Genomic DNA, 23633 nt, shown 5'->3' with positions numbered 1-23633 from the left:
ACCTGAGCGGAGAGGCTGGTTAGAGCAAGTGAGGAGTATATAACCCTTGGATCTGTGTATCACTCCATAAAAAAAGGTTGGTAAAGGTGCAAACAGATTCTCTTCTGCATGCCAGTGACTTGGAAGATGAAATGGCATTAGGACATGGACTTTCCTCGTAGCCAAAGACCTTAATACTTCAGCTGATGGATCCCATGTTTCTTGTGCATCTTCACAGTGGCAATCACTTTGCTCATAATAAGTAACAGTTGGAGAGCTTGTGTGTGTAATTGGTGATAGGCATAATACACCAAAACATGTTAATAGTATCCAGTGAACGTTGGAATTGACATCTTGATGTTTGTTTTGAAATCTCATAGTTGAAAAGGTCAGTATCTAGTGATGCTGAGAAAAACCATTCATCTGCTGTGGACTTGGTTTTGTCCTAACAGAGCAGCAGGCGGCTGTGGGGATAAAGTGCTAAAAGACGAGGCCTGCAAAACTTGTTTTATTTTGGAGCTTCAGGCAGCCTTTGGAAACACTTCTTTGAGAAGTTCTTCTGCCTCATTAAATGTGAATGAAGAAATGAAGTTTGAACTTCTGAATTAGAAGGGGGCTTTAGTGGAAATTTGGCTTTTTAGTTTGTTTTTCTGCAGTGGTTAGAACTTGCCAATGAATTTTCTATAGAATGTTGAAATTCTCTGGAACTTATATCAGCACAGGTTTACTGTAGAGTTATTTCCTGGGAAAGTAATGTTTTTCTTTTAAAGCGTGGCTGCTGCTCTGAATGCTTAAACAGCTGCAAACATGGACAAGAATACATCACTTCAAATGAAGCCTTTGATTTTATGCTGAATTTGAAGACACTTTTGTGTGTGTATCAATGTTTTTTGCACACAGTTGGAATATTGAAGTTTCCTCTAACCTCTGCATGCCAATTTAGGAGCTGGAGTGGGGCTGCAGTTTTATCTTAAGTTGTGTTTAAAGAGGATGTCTTGCTACAGTTATACAAGTAGTTTGGTTGCAGTTTCAGGTTATCTAACTGAATAGTAGGAGAAGGCTGTTTACATTGCCAGACAAGCAGATGTGCAAGCCATGTGCTTTCTATCCACCCTTCTTCTGGCAGAAAGAACCAGGAACTAACATTTGAGTACCTTTTTTTTTTTTCCCCTAGATGGAGGAGATCCTGTCTCCTTCTGCTCAGTCAGCTTGCTTCTCTTGAAGCTTTCTGTTTTTCAAATCCTACCGGTCTTGTACATCTTCACTGTAGCAATTGCTGTGTATTTATAGCAAGTCAAGAGTTGTAGAGCTTGTGCATGGTAAGCATGAAATACCTGAATGTTGAACTGATGAGTTACAAATGCCTTCAAGAGCAGTGTCTGAGAATGCACTGAGTATAGCCTTCCAGCCCTCAAAGGAAATGTTGCTATTGTAGCATTTGCCTCTGTCATCAAACACTGCTCATACTCTTGTAGACTATCTTGAAATTTCAAATATCCTTTGATTCAGGTTGAGTAACTGTACACAATCATAGGGATAAAGTGAGGAGCAACATCTAGTTATAGCTCAAGATAATAATGCTGTAAAAACAGGCCTTGATGTCTAGCTACTGAATTTTTGTGCTGGATTTGCACTGCTAATGACAGGAAAAGCTTCCATGTTGCTGGACTAATAAGTTGTTGAGTTTTTAACCTTAAGGACTTTTATTATCCTGAATTAGCTGCATCTGAAATACTCATCATCATGGCTAGGCCTCGCGAACAAAGATTTGGGATCTGAAATACTACTGTAACATCATTGGGATTCTGATCCTACTTTTCTAAAATACTTGCTATTCTACTGGAGAAGGTACATGCTTTGTGAAAGGTTTTTCTGGTTGCCATACTAACAAATTTGAGGCCCTTGAAGTTTGTATGGATCTGCAGCTTGCGGTCATGCTTGGTCACTCAGCTGGTTTGATGCTGGAGCAGGTTTAGCAGTCTTCAGTAATTTCTGTATCTTGGAGGGTGATGGAAAGATTCTGTGCAATGGGATTTTTAACTCTACATGCAAAAACTGGGAAATGGCAGGTAAAACTCAACAACTGGGGAAAATTTCAGAACTTGTTGTTGTAGATATTTTAAGTGGACTAAACATTTTACATTATTCAGTAAATTGGTCCAGTTACTATTTTTGTGAGTTATTAATGAAGGACAAAGTCAAATATTGTAGCATATCGGACCTTTGTCTTAAAATTGTGGCTTTCTGAAATGTACAGAAATAAGTCTTATGAAGTATATAGTCCAGTTTATATGTTTCTGTTACTTGTCTTGTCTTTTAATCTGAAACTATTGAGGCAGCAGTGAAATAACTACCTTTGTTGGGGGGGTAGTATTGCTGCCTGTGACAACAGCAGCTGAAACCCCAAATCCATTGCTTTCTGTCTCTGTCCCATGTTTTGAGATGAAGCTGTTAATGCTCTTTGTGTGCTACTTCCTCATTTGCATTTTCTGTTCCACTTCCTCCTGCTGCAAACTCTCTCTAGTGCATTTCTTCTGAAGTCTTCTTTTACTTCCCTTTGAAACTGTCTTCTATATCCTAGTATTTCCTGTAAAAAAGAAAAACATTGTGATGAATTTCTGCTTCATGCCATTTCTAGTAAAACCCACAGATTCCTTTTTTTTGAGAGTGAAATACTTGGAGATGTAAAAAAACCAAACCACAACAAAAACCCTTCCTACTGCCACATCCATCCTTGAAGAAATCTAAAATGGAGGGAAGTAGATGCAACACATGAAGTGTAAATCCTTGCCAAATGCAAATCCTTCCTCCCTTAACCGAGTGAACTGCTTACTATCAAATTTCTTGAAGCCACAGAATGTTATTTTTGGCAGGAACATCAGAAAGAGTATTCTTTCTTTTAAACAGTTGTTGTTTGGAAAATAAGCATATGTTTGGCATCATCATGGATTTCTAAAAGAGGAAAAAGTGGTTTTATTTTCAAAACTTGTAGTAGAACTGTATTTTCAGCCGAATCAAATGTTAAATGCTTCTGGAATCTTAAATACAGTAATGTGTCCGTACAGTTGGTTCTCAAAGTTGAAACAACAAGCAGTTAGCCCTGAAGCTGCTAAATGCTTATCAAAGCTTGACAAAAGTTTCCCTCAGCCAAGTTAGCTGAGGAAGTTAGAGAAGCTCATAAGGAGCCTATAATAATTAAGTTTTGTAAAGCTAAATTAAATGTTGAGGTTCAGGTATATAAAAAAATACGGATTAATTTTATACTTATGGTAATGGTGATGTTCATTGGAAGATCTGTGGCTGTAAATTGGTAGTTTGAGTATCTTGTTCATCTTGGTTGGAATTATGGCTGTTAATGCCTTTGAATATGAAGCATTAGAAAATATATTAAATTATGTTTTATTAACCTAAGGGATGCCAGTTTAAACTGTGAACAGCTTTGACTTGTTGGTCAAAGATAACTTTCTTTGTTGCCTGATCGCAGAACAATAAACATGGCATAGAACAGTCAGAGTTACTCAAAGAAGTTGGTCTAGGTTTGTCCTTCAGGGATAGGCTAAAAAAGGAGAAAAATCATGTGCTTTAGCACTGAGTGGGAAACATTAGGGAGATTTAACTGTGAGGGTAGGAAGTATGGGTGTTGAATCTAGGGGAATAAAACCAGTGAATTTGAGAGTTACTGAAAGTTGTTATATTCTCTTTAAGATCTTCAACCTGATATTTTAGAACTAAAATATGGAGGAAACTGTCAAACAAAAGCCTGTCTGAAATACAAAGCTTGAACGACAAGTGTTCTTTTGTCAGAAGTGTATTTTTGAGCTTTCTAAATCCATTTTGAACAAAATACTGAAATAAATGTAACTGTAGGAAGATAAGACTGTAGAAATAATTGAATTCCACTGTGGATTACTTAATTTGCATTATATTAGTAGTGTTCTATAAAATACGCCTTACATACATTTTTTTTTTCTTATTTCTACAGGTGTATAATGAAGTGTTAATCCTCTTTTCTTTTTCAAAGCATACAGAGCTTGCTGATTTAAATCAGATTTCCTATTGGGTATTTAAAGAAGTATAAACTTGACCAAAGTTTATACTTGAGCAGTATGTTTTTCTGCAGGCTTGAAACAGCTTTTGGTGATTCTGAGTATAAAAGAACATGACCTATGGAACAGCTGCCCATAAATAGTAGTTTTGGTGCAGAACATAGTTATTTACATGTTAACCTGGTAACAGACCACTCCTAAATAAACGCCTCTCTCAAGGGCAAAGCATCTCTGTACTATTGTTATACTTGAAAATGAGGTAGTTGTGAAAATATAGGATCTTAAAAGGGTTGGGGGCAATAACCTCTTTAAAAAAAAGGTGATTCCCATGGTAATCTGCAGCAAGAGTTTCTAAAATAAGAAAGCCAGTATACGTCTATGCTGTGCTGAAAAAAAAATTATATTATTTGGGATCAGGCAATAGTTTTAAGTGCTATCTCATAAAGGAGACTTTGAAAAGAAAACCCCAAACACCAACAAAAACAATCCCCAAAACAAACATGGTTCCATGGCATTTTGGATGATCTGTTTTAGTTCATTGTACTTGATGCAGAATTTGCCAGGGATTTCATAACCTGTAACAACCTGAATGGTCAGCTCAGATTATTGTGGTGCTTCTACCACCTCACCACTTGTTGGTCTTAGAGGTCATGTCTGAAGAGTTACAGGAGGATTTCAAACCAAGGTCATATGTAGTAGAAGAGTAAAGTTTTTGATCTGGTGTGGCTTTGCTTGTAAGCCTCCACGCATCTGCAGTACATGTGCTGGTGAGCAAAAGCTGAAGGCACTGAATATGAGAAGTTCTCAAACTTTTAACTGAACCTCTCTTTTTGGTTATATTTTATTCCTCTACTGCTCTTTTGCCATCCCCAAGCAACTGTTAAGCGAAGAGGGCAAGAGGAAGCCATGTGTCACAGCTGTGCAGCCCTGCCCTCTGGGAGGTGGAGCTGGTACCACAAAGCATTGTGTAGCTTCTGCTTTTTTAATATGGAGGTGGGAAGAGGTGGATTTGAAGCTGTCCCAGGTTCCCCGGCGTCCCGGGTTCCCTGGCGTCCCTTCTCTTTCTTTCCAACCCAGAGCAAAGTGGTCAGTAACAGCCAAAATACCTGGTTGCTTCCGTTTCCAAGTGTAAGCTGCACATTGCTTTGGAGCTGTCAGCTGCTGCCTGAGCAGACATGGTGCCTTGAGACGTGGCATACCTCCTTTCCTGTGGTACATTCTGTGCCTCCACTCCTGCCTACACACGGTTAAAGAGAATAGCTGTTGCTCTTCAAATGAAAAAAACCCTGCAATTTTTTGGCAGCCCTTGCCTTTCAGCAATCAAATGCCACTATTTCAAAACATTTAATTTTTTTTTTCCCCCGAAGTCAAGTTACTTTGCATCTTACATGATGTAAATCTTTAATTGTTGGAAATCTAAATTATTTGTAGTTTTTGAAAAGTAGAGGAAGGCAAAGGGAGCAGGACTGGACAATGTAGTTGAAATGGGTATTTTCTGGTTGTCGGAAGACTGAAGAAGGGATGCAGGCAAGAAACAAGTACAGAGTAGGACCATATACCTGCAATCACATTATTATGGACAGTCAGGAGAGATCTGAGATATATATTGTATGTATGCATTAAGTAATTTAGGTTTTCTTAGACTTTGTGGTCAGATCATGATCTTTGTTATTGTTTCAAAATCTCTTAATGGAAATTACTTTGTAAGATGCTACAATTGTGGCAGCTGACTGCCTCTTCTCCCTTCCCCCAGTAGAAAGTACTGAACATGGCTGTGAAAGTCATAGTGAAATAATCTGAAAAATAGGATTTGTTGAATTTGAGAATATTTAGTGGGAATAGGCAAATCTATTCTCTTCAGTTAATATCAACTGCTTGGTGTTGAATCTGATAGTAAAGAAGTAGATAACCTGGACGGGTAACATGATTAGGATAATGATGTTGATACTTTTCATTACCCATATTAAATAGTGTTTTAAAATTCCCTTTTATGAAAACAGGTCTTAATTAAAACCATAAAAATCTAATGGTAACAGCAGACATGATGATTTTAAGCCATTTCGACCTTCTTTTCAAAAGAAAGAGTGGACTTTATTTCACATGCTTTTGGATTTCTATGATTTGTTTGATGTTCTTAAACTGCTAAGCTCCTCTACATTGAGCGAGATTTGAGGTCACAGATCCATACAAAACTGCTTTAGTTTAACTGGCTTATAAGTAAAAATGTTAATAACAAAAAAGACCCAGAAGAAACAAACAAAACTGCCTGTCTCATCTGGCCTTTTAAAAATAGGAGGAGAGTGAGAAAAAAATAACCTTGAGAAAGTGGGATAAACTTGAACCATGTGGTTAATACTAAAGTATGCCAGTCTCTTTCAAGAGCAGCTTTCCAACTGGTTTGTAAAATGGAATAATTAAATACATAAGTTTCACCTGTTAAAATGCTATAATTTCTCTCCCTCCCTTCTTATCCTCCTTATTTCTTTATCTGCTAGTGTCCTTAATTGAACCCCGTAGGTCATCTCTAAGGAGTCACTAACTATTTAACTCCCTTGGGTTTTAATTTTATAAATGGTGGCTCTTTAATCTTTGATACTTACATCTGTCTAAAAACAATTGATATGCTTTCTGAGACTTTCAAATTGAAGGAAACCCCACACTTGTCACAAATATCTTCCAGTCTGTGTCCTACTGGTAAAATATACTGGTTTAATGTATATGGAGATATCTGTATCTATAGATACAAAAGGCTTTATAAATAGTGAGAGCTAAACTGCAGTATTAATTACCTAAGTATGTATATATGAGAGAGAGCTGTTTATAAGAATAGAATTTTAGTTGAAAGAGATCTATGGTGTTTGCCTAGTCCAACTTCCTGACCACTTCAGGGCTGACCGAAAGTTAAAGCATGTTATTAAGAGCATTGGTCAGACTGCCTCTCAAACGCTGATAGGCTTAGGGAATTGACCACCTCACCAGGAAGCCTGTTCCAATGTTCGATCATCCCCTCAGTAAAGAAATACTTTCTACTATCCAGTCAGAACCTCCCCTGGTGCAGCTTTAAGTAATTCCCAGGTATCCATCCTGTGACTAGATCCCAGGGAGAAGAACTCAGCGCCTCCCTCTCCGCATCCTCTCCTCAGGAAGCTGTGGAGAGCAATGAGGTTTCCCCTCAGGCTGTGTTTCTTCAAACTAGACAAACCCCAAATCCTCAGTCTCTCCTCACAGGACTTTCCTACCAACCGTTTCTCCAGCTTTGTTGCCCTCCTTTGGACACATTCAAGGACCTTCACAACCTTCTTAAATTGTGGGGCCCAGAACTGCACACAGTGGTCAAAGTTAGTCCATACCAGCATTGAATACAGCAGGACAGTCCCCTCTTTTTCCTGGCTGATGATGCTGTTTGACGCACCCTAGGGTAGGATTTTCCCTCCTGGCTGCCAGGGCTCACTGCTGACTGACTTGCATTGGGCTGCTGCCCACCAGCACCCCCTGATCCCCTCTCTCTGCAGGGCTGCTCTCTAGCCACTCCTTTCCTGGTGTCTGGCATTACTCTGTCCTGGGTGCAGAATCCAGTATTTGGACTTGTAAATTTTATCCCATTTATTATAGCCCAATGTTCCAATATATGTAGATCCCTCTTCAAAGCTCCCTGTTCCTCAAGAAAGCCAGAAGCACCTCCCAGTTTGGTATCACCAGCAAACTCACTAATGGTGCACTGAACTCCCGCATCCAGATTGTTGATAAGTTTATTGAACAGGACTGACCCTAAAACTGAGCCCTGAGAAGCAACACTGGGGACCAGTTGCCGGATGGACATAGCCCTATTCACTGTAACCCTTTGAGCTTTGCCTTTCAGCCAGTTCGTCACCCAGTGCATCATGAACCCCTTCATCCTGCAGTTGGACAACTTGTCCAGAAGGATGCTGCAAGGATACTGACTTAGTATCTTACTAAAAATCCAGAAAAAGTCCGTCCACTGCCTTCCCTTCATCCACTAGGTGTGTGACTTTATCAGAAGAGGTTGTCAAATTATTAGTGTAGTGGAAGTGGAAGGTGTCCCTGCCCATGGCAAGGGGATTGGAACTAGATTATCACTGAAATTCCTTCCAACCTAAGACACAATATAGTTCTATGAAAAAAAAGCACTGAATACCATTGTTTTTAGTTCACCCCTTTTAGTCACATGACTATCTTCAACAAATATTAGTCCAGTGTTTTCTCTAGACCTTCTCTTACTATTCATGTACTTTAAAAAACCTTTTAAGGGATCATATTGCAATCGGACATGTCTATCTCGTATTGGCCTTATTAGCCACCAGCATGCTTGGTTCGCGAAGCCTAGCCATGATGATGATGATAAGGGATCATAAAGCATTTCACAAAGGAAGCAAGCTTCATATCTCAGATGGGGTTTTGAACAAAGGACGTGGCCTCCCTTCAGGACATAATTACAGGGAAGGTGAAATTTTTTCCATGTGCTCAGCTCTATACCACAAAGCATCGTTCTGTCTGCTAGGGTGAAGGATGTGCCTTCTATTCTCAAACATTAAATCTGAATGCTCTTACACTTTTTTATTTCTCTTTCAACACCAAGCTATAGGGGAATTAGCCATAGAGTGATGTGAGTAGTTGCTTTCAGCTAGATCCAGATGTAAAAATGTGCCTTGCCCCTAAATGGGGTGTGGTAGAGAGAGCAGCTGCTTACTTGATCCAGCCTGTGTCTATCTGCATAATTCTGATTCCATGGAATTGAAGCTGGCTGTCAGCTATTGCAGTGCTGAGTTTAGTATGACCTTGTTGCTGCCTCCTTCTCTCTTGCACTTTATAGATGTGATATTTTTTCCCCTTTTTAAAAATTATGTCAATTCTGTTTAATTTGCCTTTTGTTCTTAGACATTCTGAAGCCTACTAGGTTTCATTTATCTGTCTTAATAGTTAGGTGTTTCATTTTAGTGGTTTGTATGTGTACATGTGATATTTTTGACTAACACTTTTCAGTAGGCTTCTGTGTCCTGTACTTCCCTAATTCTGCCACTTCTCTCTAATGTCATGACACAGTAGGGTACAAACTGGGTGACTCTACTATTTATGGAGAAGTATTAGCTAAAGAAAATCTTAAGTTTTTTTCAGGACAAGGTGAAGTCTGCTTTTTGCTTTGAATGTTGACTGTTAACTATCTGACAATATTTTTCTGTTGCTCATATCACCATATTCAGTCTCAGTAAAGCATTTAACTTGAAAACCTTTACCTCTGTCTTTCCCATCATCTAACCTTGGACTAATCCCTTTAATGAGCCCTCACAGGTTATCTGTCTGGGTACTTATACAAAGCATGCCTAGGTGTTCATGCTTTTTAGCATTGTCTGCTAACCACAATAAATGAGGTTGAATGAAAATAGAATTTAAGGGACCTTTTTTTTTTAAGAAACATGTCCTTAAATCCTTGTAACTGAAAAACTCTGCTATATAATGCTGGGTGGGTAACAAAATTACAGAGCCTCAGTCTGCTGAGGATGACCCATTTTTAGTGTTGTTACATCAAAATGGGGATCCACTTGAGTAAAGGCTTCAGTATTGCTTTATGTAAAGCATTAGGGAGATATCTCTGGACACTGGGAGTGGAGCTGGGAGGGAGCTCTTTGCCATTCTGTAAAGATGTAGACCCCAAACAAAAATGCAGGACTATACTGGGAGAAGGAGCAAGCTGGTAGTACAGAAGACTTGTACAGGGAGATTAGGTTTGTTACCTGTGAAGATTTAAACTTGGTAAATGGTGCCAACAAACCTTTTCAGGTGTTTGAAAACATTTTAATACTGACATCCCATCTGAAATTTGTTCCTTCTCAAAACTATTGGACATTTATCTTTGCTGGTGATGGGAGAACCCTTTCTTTTTTGGATCAAAGATGAGAGCTACTTCCTGTCTGTTGTGGTTGGTACTAGTAATTTGTGGTGTAATCTTTGGCTTAACTTGCAGTAAAGAGTCACTGTTGATCATTAAGAAGAGAGTGTAGTTCTGGGCAAGCCTCTTGCTGTTGAGGTACTGAAGAGGAGATAGGTGTGGGGGTCTGGTCAATGCTTCTTATTAGCCAAGAATGTGTGATAAACCAGTGCTGTTGCCGTCTGGCTCATAGGCTTGACAGGCTGTATTTTGTAGATTGTAAAATCTCTGAAGATCAAGTGTTTAACTTGAGATAAATTCCACGAGATGTTTAGAATTTTTCGAGCCTGCAGTTTAGATGGATCTCCTCTGCCCAGTACTGAAGGACTGCTATACTCAGTCAAGCAGTGAATATTTGTACCATAATCCAGTGAGTGAAAAGGAATAAAAGATACCAGGTACTCCACACAGGTCAGATATTTTTAGTTTATCTGCCTGTGCTTGAAAGAAAAACTTCAAGAGCTTGAATGTATTTGGAAGGAATCAGTGGTAAAGGACACACTGGGTACTGTGACCAAGTCTAACCATCAAAGTGCTTCTCAAAAAGAAACTAAGTATGAAACCATCCCTTGAGGTCTTGTCAGGGGGCAGATTGCTCTCCACACTCCAAGTACAGTGTATGTCCCAACTAATTCTACATTTCTGGATGTTTGTGGAGACTCAGAGTTCAGGCTAGACAACAGCAAGTGAATCTTAAATTAAAGACCACTGGAAAATGTAAGCTGCTGTGTCTTTATGCTGCCCCTGTTCTGTGCCCAAATTTAAGAGTGGGATCTGGATGACTTCATGAAGCCTAGTTTAAAAATAAGAAATGTTTGAGTTGTCTGGATCAATCTCATGAAAACTGCTTATGATGGGCCCCTGAGAGGCCCTTAGTTCTAAGTAATGGATTGTATGGCTCTTCACAGAAAAGCTCCCCATCCCACTGTAGAAGCACTTAAGACCAAGTGGCACCTAACTGCTAATTGATACGTGGTTTTACTCTTTGAAGACTTAAGAACATGTCAGGGTTTTCCAAATGTCTGTTGCAGAGTTACAGTAGTTGCCAAGATTGCTTCATGCTTCTAAGATTGAATTCACACAGGAAGTTAACAAGGCAAACCAGTACTGAAGATTTAAGTCACTTCCTTTTTTGTGTGTATACACTGGTAAAGCAGTTACTTAAATTCAAACTGCAGTAGTAAGCTTTGGATCTCCATATATGACAGCATGTTTTAAAACCCTCCCCCCACCCCAGAAAGCAGACTTTAAAATAAAATCCTTTTTTCACCATTTTGATGATGACCTGCCATTTGGATACTTTTAATCCTCAATCTGTGTAAAAGTTATGTCTTGCATTAAATCCTTTCTGGTTTTTTTTTTTCCCCCCTGTGGATTTTTGAAGTAATCCTCTGTGTACCATATAACTTGTTCTTCAAATTGCTTATCTACAATCTCTTCATTTCTAGGAGTCCTGTTTAGAAAGCTTTAAAATATTCATTGATTTTAAACAAAATTCAGCTGGATATACATTTCTGATCAGAATTTTGTGTTACACATTTGGCATCTATATATTCTTATCCCATTGAAACTTTCTGTTTAGTACTTTCTGTAATTTAGTCAGTGAATGAGTCAAATGGGGCACTTGGCAGAGAAGTCAGTGATGTACTCGGTAATGAGTAAGAATCTTTTTATAATGGCTTTCATTGGATTTTTTTTTCCCTCTTGAGGATTTTGTGGGAGAAGGAGTCGGTTCAAAAGGGAGTGTGTGTATTTTTGTAATTGTGGCAGTGGATAGATATTGCTGGACTGTTAGTGGTGTACCAAAATATATTTTCCTTTCTGTATCTTACGTTGCGAACATTTGACACATTTTTTTTGTCATAACTATGTGCCTTAAATGTAGAACACATAGTGAGAGAGTCCAACATTTCTTCTTTGGCTTACCCTGGGTCTTTCTCTACTTGAAAAGAAAAATAAACAACCAAAAAAATCTGATTTAAAAAAAAATCTAAAACTGCTTAACACTGGCTATGCCTTGATGTCTTTATTTAACCATGTAAGGATTTGTAGCAACCCCTGGAATATATGTCAGAATAGTTGATTTGCTTTCATTTCATTGTGAAAGCTGAGTCTCATCCTCACTTTTGGGTGGTAATTCTCAGCTCCCTTCTTATCCCTACATAGGTCACACATATTGTTGACTTGAGTGAGGAGTTCTTTTATCACAGGATGGATTCAGTGATCCTGTTTGTGTAGTGCAGCACTGCAAATGGTGTGTTGATGTAACTGGTGGCAGTGGTAAACTGCAATGTGTACACAGGGTCGTGTAGCTGATGTGTGCAACTGAGAACTTTGTAAGGTGCTTTTGCTGCTGAGGCTAATGCAATGTTTAAGTACATTCTCAGTCACCCTGACAGTACTAGAGGGTTTAAGTTCTATATAAAGTTTCGGTCACCTTTTCTTACAAGTGTTCTATGATGTCTGTTCTGTAGTGTTTTTAATGTAGTGCTAATAGCTCTAAAGCAGATTTACTGTTTTCTGAACCACAGGTATATCACTGTTGGTTGAGGTCACAGAATCATAGAACGGACTGGGTTGGATGAGACCTTTAAAGAACATCATAGAATGGACTGGGTTGGATGAGACCTTTAAAGAACATCTAGACCTTTGAAGAACATCTAGTTCCAACTAGATGCCGTGGGCAGGAACACCTTGCACTAGGCCAGGCTGCTCAAAGCCCCATCCAACCTGGCCTTGAACACTTCCATAACTTCTCTGGGCAACCTGTTCCAGTGTCTCACCATTCTCACAGTGGAGAATTATCTCATATGTAATCTAAACTTACTCTCTTTCAGTTTAAAGCCATTCCCCCTTGTCCTATCACTACGTGCCCTTGCAAAAACCCCTCCTCTAGCTTCCTTGTTGACCTCTTTTAGTGACTAGAAGGTGCTATGAGGTCTCCCCAGAGCCTTCTCTTTTCCAGGCTCCCATCTTCATAGGAGAGGTGCTCCAACCCCTGTTATAATCATTGTGACCCTTCTGGAATCCCTTCAGTAGGTCCATGTATGTTAACTTAAGTTCATAGGATCCTGTGTGATGTAAATGTAGTTGAGATTGTGAAGCTGTGTTTGGAAGCACTTTTTCCCCTTGTAGTACACCTATCCTGGTAATGAGAATGAGAATTACTTACATGTACATGAGTCTTTTCTAATGTGTAGCTTCAGAACAGTTCTTTCTCTAAGCACATAAATGTTTAAGTGAGGATTGAGATCTTGGCCAGCTGGTAGATTTTGTTAGCAAGTTAATTAGAGGGCAATATTATATCTGGAATAGGTGGTTATTGCACCAGTGCTTACTGGAATTGAGTTTTTGGGTACCATGATGCTAAAGCTCTACTAATATTTTGCTTTTTTAGATGCTTCGGCTTTCTTATAAATCCTGTTTTATAATTGTATTCTTCAAAATTTTTTTCTCTTGTGAATTTTAATTGTCTAAAATATTTAAGCACGTTCATTGAGAAATGCATAGCAGAAGCCTTTAAAAATATGGCTGTAATATTAGTCTCCTAGAGCAAGTGATCTAGTTTAAAGATTGCTTTTGTGCAGTTCTTTTAGAAAGGGCATTTATATCTTAACCACAAAAAACTTTTATTCATACACTAAATTTTTATAAATTAATGTTAATCTATAATTCAGAATATTCTCTTGATGCTAGGAACTGTAATAGTTTTATGGAAACCTCTCAATACTTAATTTTTGCAAGAGATTCTGATTGCTTTTTTAGTCTGTTTATTTTAGTGGGTTTGTGTTTAGTTATATTTAATTTGCTGTGAAATATCTCAGAGGGACTCAAACCTGCTGTTTTATTGTGCTTTACTATAGACCATTATCTCATTTTTCCATCCCCACAGTCTTCGAGTGGGTAAATGTTACCTCTGCTGCAGATGTTTCCAGTTATAAAATAACACAAGCTATTTTCTTACCTTGAAAAAAATTAAACTGTAACACAAAATGTTTAGCACAAAACAGTTAAAATTTTCTATGTTATACTCATGCATGTTTTACTAAGTTTTTTTTATCTGATCACTGAACTGAAATCCATTTTTAATGCATACCTTTTATTATTCTATTACTGGAAGACTAAGTTCAAATTTGTCTTTGTTTGCAGAGAAAGCCACCTGAGTGGGCTAGCAAGTTACAGAACACTGTCTCCTAAAACGTGTAAACAGTGAAGATATTCTGAGTATTCCTTTTTAAATGGTAAGTTGTTCAAGAGAGCTCTTACTGAACATTCCTTGTCACTTCCTTTGCGTTTGTGTGAATCTATTACAAATAGCTTTGGAGACTGTGGTAAGTCCCTTGAACTGAAGACCATGATGAATTTTGGAAACTGTTCAGAAGGTTTTGAGTTAGCCTTGGGAAGGAGGTCTATATTTTTGTGATGTTGAACATGTGCTGTATTAGGCCCTGAAACAAATGTCAAAAGCATTGCTAGGTCAGGAGACTAGTAGCAGTTAAATACTAATCTTATTGTGTAGAAAATAGAAATAAATTTGCTTTATTCGTGGTTGTTCATGAGATACTGGATTTACAAATTTGCATCTGTTAATTACTTTTACCCTGTATAATCTGTACTTTGTTGATGTATTGTCTAAGAGATTTAAACTAAATCTACTGAGGTTAAATATTTGTTTGCCTCAAAGTGCAACGGATAATAAAAGATTTATATTTATTGATATTAAACTAGCTTTGTGGGGAAATATCCCCCTCCCCCAATCTGTCTCAGCTGCCACTCAACACCGTAGACTTTTAGGTGAGGAATATCTGTTGTGTTGGTCACCATGTGACATAAGATGTGGGACACGCTGGGAGGTGCTAATGAAGGACTGCTACCAAAGTGCAGACAATTTTGTTAGAATAAGTAAAGCTGATAAGCATATATATATATATATTTATATTTATATATATATATTCTGGGGGCTGCAACATGTTGGCTTCTGCAGTGGGAAAGAGAAACGTTTTGAGCAATGGAAGAAGCTGGAGACCAGGTTTGTTGTTCTTGCTTCTATGAGGGTGAGGTTAAAACTAATATTAGCTACTTGTAGGAGAGACTGGTTTTTTCCTGCATTGCACACCACAGTGCTGCCTTTGGCAGAAACCACTGCCAGCCTTGCTTCAGGGTCTGTGAATAACAGCAAAGTGTGCAGCAGTGCTTTAGGATACTGTTGGCTTTGCCTGGAGAACTGTCTGTCTGTAACCCTGGCTATGATCCTTTGCCACACTTTGTCCCCTGAGCTGAAGTTTGCGTATGCTTATTTTAATTTTGAGTTCTGATTATATACTTGATGATATTCAAGCGCTTATCAGCATATATGTTCTGAATGACATTGCATTTCAAGTTGCGAAAAAGAAGAATTCTGGAAAATGCATGCATTCACAGTGTCAAGTAGTAAATGACACTGGAGGAATTCCTTGGAGGAATGAAGGGATCAGTAAGCAATATGATTGGTGCACACAGAAATGTGAAAGTTATGGCAACAGCCTTTGAAGAAAAAGAATGTAAAAACCTCCATTCTTTCCCCCTTTACCCCTCTCGCATTCCCCATTAAACGGTGAGGTAACTTGATGGTTATATATTGAAATGTTTGGAAAAAAGATCACTTGCTGTAAATTTCAAAAGTGGAGGAAGTGTATCAGGGGAAGTAGTCTGCAAAAAAATTGGTAAACCAGATATAAAGACCGAAAATATGCCTCACTACTAGGTTATTAGATTAACATATTACTTATTATTTAATGAAACAGTGAATGTTTCAGCACTGTTATATTTCAGTTGCATTTCATGATGCATGGAAACATCATTGCTTTTATTCGTGGGAATCTGTAGAAATTAGTTATTACAGGAATAAGAACCTAGGTTTTGGAATATTTTACCTAGGTTATATTTATTCAAAAAACTTCAAAAATTGTTTTGAGATATTTGCTGTTTATACTCAGTGTAGTATTATCAAATATTTTGTTTCTTTGTGCAGGTTAAGCACAACTTTCATGTAGAGTTTAATTGAAGTGTCTAGTCTGAAATTTAATGTAACTAAAGGGTATTTAAAGACAATGTTGAACATACTTGAAAATGATCAACCTTTCATTCTTTTTTTAAAGAAATATTGAAACCTAATTTTAGTAAACAAATTCTAATTTTTGATTGAACATTGATCATTCATGTATCACAGGCATTTTAATTGGACATACAATATGGAAGCTCTACCTGATCAATAAAATGGGAGACTTATACTTAAAATAACGGTTGATTTGTACAGAAATGTAGTATTTTTTCTTTTTAAATTTCTGCTTCAAAGAATTTCACTTACAAGTCATAATTAAAAATTTAAATGACTTAATTCACCTGTTCACTATGCATAGTAAGGCATTTTAATTTTAAATTAAGTTACTAATTTCGTCGCTTGGATTGTAATTGTGCCTTATCTTTTCTCGCTTTTCTGAATTTCCTACTGTGTTTTGCTAATATAAATGGCCCCCAAAATATTAAAGTTGCTAAAAATACTATATTAAATGCTTGCGAAAGCTTCTGATTGCTTAACATGCCATCCTGCATGAGTAGCATGCATTGGCTTTTCTAAACTTCCATTATAAACCTACAATACTACTGTACAAAAGTGTCTTTCACAAAGAAAGAGTGTGTAGTCAGGTTTTCAAGTAGGGCTTGAAAACAGACCCTGATGCTTATCAGCCCTAATAATCAATTCACTGGACTGCTGGAAGAATTCTTTTGTCATCACATACAAGCAATTCTAAGAATACACCTTTATAGTTAGTTTGGCAAATAAAAATGTTACACATTCAGTTATGTGTTTTGTAGAAAATGTTAAAATTTTTTGTGATTACTGTGTGGATAAGACTGTTCCAGTCTTTATAAATACTTTTATTGGAAAAGCAACTTAAATATTTTTAGTCAGGGTTAAACAAAATTTACCTGCAAAGACTTCTGCCCGTGCTATCTGACTCTTCAGTTATGTAATCTGTATTCTGTAACCTTTGTGGCTGGTAAATCAGAGAATGATTTAGAAACTTAAATTCTTGATTTAAAACAAGCTATTAGAAAAAGTTTCTTAGGAATTTTCTTCAGAAGACTACAGTCTCCATTTCTGTGAAGGAAAGAAGCTTTCTGGAGTATGGGAGAGTGAGTGTGAAAAGTAGGTTGGGCAGGAGGGAGAATGGTGAAAGGTTTTTAGACTACTTGGCCAGCCAAAAGCTGAAGATCAGTAATCACATAACAGTGGATGGGGGGGCATAGTAGGACAATTTTCCATATGATCTTTTGGGGAGAAAAAAAGGCTATGAGAGAAGAGAAAATATTCCAGAATTCTTGCATTACAAATGGTAAAGCCAAATAACTGGTTTGGGGAGAAACTGACTGAAAACATGACAGAGAAGTGACCACAGATTCAGATCTTGAGGTGCAAGCATTTTCTATGCGCGTGTTTTCTGATTGATTCTGATACTACATGAGGCTGAATGTTTGGGCTTAACTTTTGCCTGTCTTAGGTGAAATCCTATTCAGTAGGCACTTACTCTAGGTTTTGGACTGGACTGCATGGAGTCGAGGGGCTTTATATTTTAAATTGCAGCCTGGCAAAATAGGTTTGATGTTACTAAGCTTCTTCTTTTGTGTATTAAAACTGGCATGTGTTCTGTGAGAGCCTTAGCACTCTCATCATGTTTTCAAGAGAGTCTTATGAGCACATATATAAATATTCTTTGTTATCACTGTCTGAGACTGGGAAATTCAGTACTACTTCATTACTGCAAATAAATGCAGTCATTGGCCTGTTCTCTGAACTTTTCCTATGATTGACGTCATAATAATTTCCTTTCGGAATTATGCAGCTAGTGTGTAGGGATCTGTGTTAAGATGAGGTTTAAATCTTGGTTGCCCGTGCAATGATTAACTAAATCAGTTTCTAAATTTAACTGATGTAGTTAAATTTCTTCTTGAACTCTGTGTAGATTAGTCTCTAATGGCTTCATTTTTTTTTTTTTTATACGTGCAGCTTGTAGTCTCTGTAGATTACACTGACTATTTTGAAGTGTAGTTAAGAGCAATATAAGTATTGATAGGTTTGTTACATAAGTTAGTGGGGTGTGTAGAAGATCCATGAAATCACAGATGACTTTAAATGACAGGCTTTGAGAGCTGGAGTCAATGCATTTGTGCCTGTTGTTACCCTATCACATCACAGAAGCTCTGGTCTCCGATGCAGTCCTACAGGTCTTGCTCGCTTTGATGCGGTTCTCAGATAGTCTCAGGAAAGGCGCCAACAACCACAGTATTGCCCCCTGGAGCCTCACCACAGACTTGGCAGTAGCAGCCATCTTTTTACTCAGCAACCAGCTGGTTACAGCTGTAGTTAAGAAATCTGTTCCTCTTGGATTGTGGGACCTCATCAGCTCAATGGGTTTTAAACTAATAATTGCATTTCACAGGAGAAGATTTCTATTGCTGGTATAACAGCGACAGCAGTGCTGGGAGGGAGGCAAGTTTCTAGTAGGTTCACTTCAGAATTCTGCATCTTTCTTAGTTTAAAGAAAAACAAAAGCATCATGGACATTCCAGGATTTAACTTTTTCCCCATTGTTTTCACTTCAACATGTTCAGGTTCAAAATCTACTTACTAATGTTAAGAATGAACATCTAGGAAATTGTTTTGTTCAAAGCAATTTAATGATGAGTTAGTAGAGGAAAGCAACTGTAGGATGTGGGAAGGACACAAGTCTTCCTTGCTGTACTGGCAACTGGAGTAGAGAGTGGTGTGCTAGAGGTGAAAGAGCAGATGAAGCACTGTCAGTAGGTCTGTAAAGGAAGAAAATGACCTGTGTCTCTAAAATGTGGACAGGGCATCTTCTCAATGTAAAACTGAGCAACTTCTCTTCAGGTGTTTGGCTAATTTTGGTAGTTGGGTGTTTCTCTGCAATTAAGAAATATGAATTTGATCAGTTTAACATGTAATCTACTTGCATACTATTTTATGATTGCTGATTAAAGTAGTAGTAAACAAGTAAAGAAATGTTCTGTTCTCTATGAATAGTGAGAATTAAGATTTTTTTTTTTAGATCCAAAAAATATAGAGACTGGTTCCTTAAATTTTTTTAATGGTTTGTCCTTGATTCCATCTTACTCTCCTGCAAAAGAAGAAAGGGATCTTTGCAATTTATGAGGAGGAAAGGGTCTGCTTTTCTTGATGGCACTTTTCATCAGATTGGTGACTTGTTGTTCCTGAGACGAGAATACCAATTTTTGTCTTTGTCTTCTATCCACCCTCCTATTTCAGCATACTGTATATTTATAGAACATATATATATTTAATATTTCATGCTTTTAAAATAAATTTGGCCTTAAATATTTATGTGTATATGCTGCTTTTTTCTTTTTGTAAACAAACCACAGAAATCAATGTATACGAGGTTAGCATTTGCTAAAAGCATATTTTTCAGGAAGAGATGGAAATGATGGAACCATAAACTACTTATGTGTCGAACAAGGTAAGCAGAATCTGTAATGCATTCATGGGATGTCATAGTAAAGTCCTTGGGACATGACAGATGCCTCTCTGAGCCTGAGGAATAAATATATAAGAAATATCTGTTTTCTTCTACTCCATGAATTTTTTGTTGACCTTCTCAGAGTTTGCTGGGACTTCTACATGATTTTGGGAAATGTGGCAGCAAAAGGTGACAGAAAACTGCAAGAGCTCTGAGCTCTTTGGTGTCATAGGTTTGTGTTCCTACCAGTAAGATGGACTAGGACTGGAGGGCATGACTTTATGAGGAGCAGCTGGACATACTAGGTTTAAGCTTGGGGGAGGTACTGAGGGGTGACCTTACTGCTGTCTACAGCTTCCTTGTGAGGGAGGTGCTGATCTTGTCTGTGTCTGGTGTCCAGTGACAGGATGCAAGGAAATGACGTAAAGCTGCATCAGGGGAAATTCAGAATGGATATTTGGAAAACGTTCTTCACTGGGAGTGGTGGTCAAGCACTTGGAACAAGTTCCACAGGGAAGTGGTTGTGACCCCCAAGCATTTCAAAGTTCAAGAAGCATTTGGACAACTCTTAAGTATCTAGTTTAACTTTTGGTTCGTCCTGTGTGGAGTTAGGAGTTGGATTTGGCTATCCTCATAGGTCCCTTCCAACTCAGGATATTGTATGACTAGACTAAAATTCTTTTAATATGACAATATTGATGCCATTTCTTGTAGGAAGCAGTTTAATTACACTTTCAGGTCTTGTTATCTAGTCACTTGTGCTTAGCTTGCTGTTCACCTACACAGCTAAATATTGTAATTGGTATTTTGCATGTCTCTGTCATGTTTCTGTATGAAGTGGGAGTTTAGCTTGAATTCCTTTGTTGTTGTTTTTTTTCTTTGTGCTGAAGCAGTCACTATCACTTGTGTGCTCTCAGATATAACAGCAGTAATTCCATAAACTGCTTTGACTTCTTTCTTCCGGATTAAGTTTCTGCTGACTTCCAGTCTGATTCCAGCACTAGAACCAGCTCAGGCAGGAGCAGCAGCAATAATAGCACAAATGTTGAAACAGGGAATGGGGGAAGGAATCCATTTAATTAAATCAAGGAGTGGTTGGCTTACAGCTGTCTTAAAAAGCACAACTTCAGGTGGAGCGGATCCTAAGGCAATGACTGGGGTTTGTGTCTGAGATGGAAACATAACTCATCTTGTGGTTGAAGCATTTGTTGCTAAGTATTGATATGATCTAGGTCCAACTTCTGATCCTTCTACAGGCCTTGTGTGCTGGTCACCATCATCAAGTAGCTTTGTGCCTCTCAACCCTATTATTGAGAATACTATTTCTTGCCTTTCTCAAGTTTGGAGAGTAAATTTAATGTCTAGGTGTACATATATTGTAGGAACACAGGTATTAGGTAACCTTACTGTAATAAGCTTTTTCATGCTAACTTAGCAGTTACAACCTTGCTAGGTTTAGGCAGTCTGTTCCTCTTTCAGTGGGCGTTAACTGGCTGTATTGCCAGGAATTTGGTACGTGTTTGACTGCCAGTTAGTGAGGAAGATGAAATCTTTCCGCAAGTGTTGGGTGGCTGAGTGCATTATGGGGAGGGAGAGGACCAGTGAAACTAAGACTCTTATACATAGTGTTGTTTTATTCCCTCCTTTCCCATGGAGCCATCAATGGTAAATATTGGAGGGAGCCATAATTAAAAAATACTGTGTGACAGGTTTTCAGCTTTAGATGATTGGGGGTTTTTTAAGCAGTATTTGCCTCTTTTCTTCCACCTTGTCCTCATAAAATTAAAACCAATATATAACTGTTCTTTTTCAGACTTTACATAGTGAATTCAAACATGCTGAAACAACAGGCATTTTAGGATGCATTATGCTATAGGTTTGGCTTAGATCCGGGATTATATTTATGATGCAGATTCTTCAGATGTGGAATATATGAACTCTTTTCCTTTCTGAGGAGCCTAAAACCGAAAGGTTCTCTCTAGGAGCATATATGATGGTGTTCAGCATCTGATGGGCCATGAGACTGGGAGAATGCTAGTTTGGGACAAATATTCCTGCTTCCCTATGAAAAAAATGTACACAAGATGGACACAGGATCATCATCATGAGCTATTCTGCTCTGCAGGTGTCTGCTCCTGTTGGACCACACAACTTGCTAATGCAGTCTTAGTTACTGTTTTCCTGACTCATTTTGAAGTCTTTGAACATCTCCAGGGGTTCACAAGTGAAAAACCTCTGATGGATGGTGCTGCTCTTTCTTGTGGACTCCATATGTTTTGATCAATTGTGCTTTTATTATATGTAATACTATTTTCCTTCTGGCTCACACTTGGCATTCACCCTCATTTGGCATTGACTAAAAGAGGAGAGTTATAGACATAGGTATAAATCAGTATGATGCTTTCAAACGTTCAGTGTTTGGTTCTGAAATTTCATAGACTTGAAAAGCTAAATTTACGTTTTCAAGATGTATATACATGTATGTCGTGAAGAAAAACAGAAAGCCTTGGTTTACAAAAGGTTCCGCAGAGGATATTTAAATGCACAGATTTAAAATGCTGGAATGAAGCAGACTTTAAAAATTATTTAGTATTGTCATTGGTAACCTCTGCATCCCCAAGTAATCTCAGCTAAGATTTGATGATTTTAGCTAGGAGAAGAAGTTGCTTAAGCCTCTTTTTAGTGAATTTTTTTTTTTTATGCATGGTAAGAATGCTTTTTTCCTTGGAGCTGGTTTCTGGAGCACTTCTGCCTGGCCAGCTCCATGGAGATGTGTTGATACAATGCCAATTTTCATGGAACACAACTTTCCAGCCTTCAAGTCTTGAAAGGGGATTTTTACAGAAGACTAACTGCTGAATTCTGTCTGAGACTCGCTATGGTTTTGTAGTAGCTTATTTGTCTCACAATGGGAGTTACTGTATGTGTAACAAGGAAATCTCTTTAATGCTGCAAATAAGGTTTTGTAAGCCAATGTTACTGTATCAAAGCATGTTACTTGTACTACTACTGGACGTTGATTTTAGCTTTATTTAACACCCCCACCCCCCCAAAAAAATGCCCAATGAAACAACAAAAAACCCTGAACCCAACCAAAACCAAACCAGACAAAAATAGAAACAAGCAAAAAAACCAAAAAAGCCCAGCTCAAAACAATACCAAAACTCTAAAACAAAACAATGGCAAAAAGACCAATCTAAGACCGGGCTTGTATGTTGAATTATTAGGAAGTTAATGGTGGGCAGAATTTTGGTATCTGAATTTGTGTTCCTAGTAAGAAAGAGGATCTGTCACAAAAGAGACAGAAACACCAAGAGAAGATTATGGTTTTTATTTGGGGAGATTTAGCTACTTACAGTCTGATTGTGCTCATGTATTAGTAACATGTATATCAAGTGTGTTCAGATTTGATTTATTTTTTTACTGCAGTTTCATTTCTGTTGGATTCTGTTCTTGGTGAAAGGTATAAATAGATAACTGCCCATGTAAGTTAGTTTTAAAAAAATGTCTTCAGTATTGATAAGACCAGGAAAAGGAGTATGATCCATCTTGATTTGTGCTGGACCCTACTTGTTATGTGCTCGTGATTCAGTTGTTGGGGTATAGGGAGCTCCTATACTTCTGGTAACTGAATGTTCTGCTGTGCCATCTGTAACTGCTGCTATTTTATTTTATGAACTGAAAAACAACACACTGCTAATTTCTCATGCATCAAACAGGAATGGTTTCTGTGATTTACTTGAAGATCTTAACTGTGTGGAATACAGCAAGGAAGATTACCTGGAAGAGGGAAATAGCATCTTAGTGCTCAGGTTACCATGTGCAGGCAGATACATGTAGGAAAGCTATGAAATGCATCCCCCACCCTGGGAAAACCTCTGACCAGAGCTTGTTCCTCCTTAGGCCCCAGAGCAAAATAACCACAACACGAAAAATTGCATTAATGATGGGGGGGTGGAAGGGGGAGGCTTAATAGGGCTGTTTGTGCTTTCTGATGACTTTTTGTGTGGTGGTTTGGTTTTATGTGTTGTTTTTCTTTTACTTTTTAAATTTTTACTGCTCTCTTGAATGTTACTCTCTGTCACTTGTAGTATCTTTCTTCATTTGTACATCAATCCTTGATTGCAT

General features: G+C 38.0%; 1 protein-coding gene across 3 annotated transcripts in view; it reads left to right on the top strand.

Annotated features, from left to right (window-relative positions):
* Positions 1–23633, top strand: part of WASF3 (WAS protein family member 3) — a 68077-nt gene that overhangs the window by 5698 nt on the left and 38746 nt on the right. For all 3 annotated transcript variants that reach the window (XM_027652012.1, XM_027651975.1, XM_027651984.1), the window contains exon 2: positions 14119–14210. The gene's annotated coding sequence lies outside the window, so the exon portion shown is untranslated. The remainder of the gene's footprint in view (positions 1–14118; positions 14211–23633) is intronic.

This window comes from Corapipo altera, unplaced genomic scaffold, assembly GCF_003945725.1.
Source record: "Corapipo altera isolate COAL_440 unplaced genomic scaffold, ASM394572v1 0, whole genome shotgun sequence".
NCBI lineage: Eukaryota > Metazoa > Chordata > Aves > Passeriformes > Pipridae > Corapipo > Corapipo altera.
This window is presented reverse-complemented; position numbering and strand designations above follow the sequence as displayed.